Source organism: Equus przewalskii, chromosome 20 (assembly GCF_037783145.1).
Source record: "Equus przewalskii isolate Varuska chromosome 20, EquPr2, whole genome shotgun sequence".
In the NCBI taxonomy this organism is placed as follows: Eukaryota; Metazoa; Chordata; class Mammalia; order Perissodactyla; family Equidae; genus Equus; species Equus przewalskii.
The window spans coordinates 18501077-18503760 of record NC_091850.1 but is presented as its reverse complement, the minus strand read 5'-3'; positions in this window follow the sequence as shown (position 1 = coordinate 18503760).

Genomic DNA, 2684 nt, shown 5'->3' with positions numbered 1-2684 from the left:
TTTCCTCCACCCAAAATAGAAAGATGAGAGGACAATAAATATCATTTACCACAAGTAGCTATCACCAAGCTAAGGCTTGGAGTTTCAGTACAGTTAATGGAACTGGCTTCGAATAAAAAAGCATAGAATAAATGCACCTACTGTCCAGCCCTGCTCAGGAGACTATGCTGTACTTTGAGAAAACGTGTAATATTTGGAGGTTAACTCTAGACATTGAAAGCTGTTTAACTGTGTTCTATAAACATTGCGAAAGTAAACCACATGCGTTTATTCAGAACATTTTAAATGTGGGATGAAATAAAACCCTAGAACCTTCATTGGTACTGTATCCATTTTAAGATGGTAAACAGAAAGAAGTACCTGTAAACACCCCCTCTCTTAAATATTTCTAGCTTTAAATCCAGCACTCTTGGTTTCTATTTTTCACTGAAATTTTTTGTTGTACCACACGAAACATAGGTCAAGTTGTTGTTAAGTGCCGGATAAAATCTGTTTATATCAAAAAGTAAATGGTAAAATCCTTCCAGACTGACAGTTTAAAAAAATTACTCCTGCCAATGTCTAGTCAGGGTATCCCCAGTAAATCTGAGGAATGCTTAACACAGACCTCTCTGGATGCTTAGATTTTAATCACAATTAAATAACTTTACCTTGAGGACAAACTCATAAGAATTGAAATTCACAAGACCCTCTACTCCTGGGGACCAATAATGGATATAATTGAAATCTTATTCAAGTTCTTATGCTTTATGTCCAGGGAAGTCGTAGGAAGACCCCACATGCAACTAAGGGCAAAAGGTGTGCTATAAACTGAATGTGTCACCCCAAATTCATATGTTGAAGTCCTAATGCCAAATGCGATGGTGAATGGTGGTAGGGTCTTTGGGAGGCACGGGCACACCTTGTTTTATTGCACTTTGCTTCATTGCACGTCATAGATATTACCTCTCTACAAATTGAAGGTTTGTGGCAACCCTGCATCAAGCAAGTCTATCAGTGCCATTTTTCCAACAGCATTTGCTCACTTTGTGTCTCTGCTTCCCATTTTTGTAATTCTCACAATATTTCAAACTTCTTCATTATTGTTATATTTATTATGATGATCGGTAATCAGTGATCTTTGAGGTTACTATTGTAATTGTTTTGGGGTGCCACAAACCACACGCATATAAGATGGTGAACTTAATTGATAAATGTTGTGTATTCTGACTTCTCTAACAACTGGCCATTACCCCATCTCTCTCCCTCTCCTTGGGCCTCCTTTTTCCCTGAGAAACAACAATACTGAATTAATAACCCTACAATGACCTCTAAGTGTTCAAGTGAAAGAAAGAGTCTCATGTCTCTCACTTTAAATCAAAAGCTAGAAATGATTAAGCTTAGTGAGGAAGGCACGTCGTCGAAAGCCAAGATAGGCCAAAATCTAGGCTTCTTGTGTCAGTTAGCCAAGTTGTGAATGCCAAGGAAAAGTTCTAGAAGGAAATGAAAAGTGCTTCTCCAGTGAACACACAAATGATAAGAAAGCAAAACAGCCTTATTGCTGATATGGAGAAAGTTTTAGAGGTCTGGACGGAAGATCAAACAGCCACAACGTTCCCTTAAGCCAAAGCCTAACCAAGAGCAAGGCCCTAACTCCCTTCAATTCTGTGAAGGCAGAGAGAGGTCACGAGGCTGCAGAAGAAAAGTTTGAAGCTAGCAGAGGTTGGTTCATGAGGTTTAAGGAAGGAAGCCATCTCCATGACATAAAAGTACAAGATAAAGTCACAAGTGCTGATGTAGACGCTGCAGCAAGTTATCGAGAAGATCTAGCTAAGATAATTAATGACAATGGATACACTAAACAACCAATTTTCAATGTAGACAAAATAGCCTTATATTGAAAGAGGGTGCCATCTAGGACTTTCATAGCTAGAGAAGAGAAGTCAGTGCCTGGCTTCAAAGCTTCAAAGGACAGGCTGACTCTCTTGTTAGGAGCTAATACAGCTGGTGACTTTAAGTTGAAGCCAATGCTCATTCACCACTCTCACAATCCTAGGACCCTGCAGAATTATGCTAAATCTACTCAGCCTGTGCTCTATAAATGGAGCAACAAAGCCTGGATGATAGCACATCTGTTTACAACATGGTTTAGTGAATATTTTAAGCCCACTGCTGAGACCTACTGCTCAGAAAAAAAGATTCCTTTCAAAATATTACTGTTCATTGACACTGTACGTGGTCATCCAAGAGCTCTGATGGAGATATACAACAGGATGAATGTTGTTTCATCCCTGCTAACACAACATCCATTCTGCAGCCCACAGATTGAGAAGTAATTTAGACTTTCAAGTCTTATTATTCAAGGAATACATTTTGTAAGTCTACAGCTGCCATAGATAGTGACTCCTCTGATGAATCTGGGCAAAGCAAACTGAAAATTTTCTGGAAAGGATTCACCATTCTAGATGCCATTAAGAACATTTGTGATTCATAGCAGGAGATCAAAATATCAACACTAACAGAAGTTTGGAAGAAGCTGATTCCAACCTTCATGGATGACTTTGAGGGGTCCAAAACTCAATTGGAGGAAGTAACTGCAAATGTGGCAGAAATAGCAAAAGAAGTAGAATTAGAAGTGGAGCCTGAAGATGTGACTGAATGCTGCAATCTCATGATGAAACTTCAATGAATGAAGAGTTGCTTCT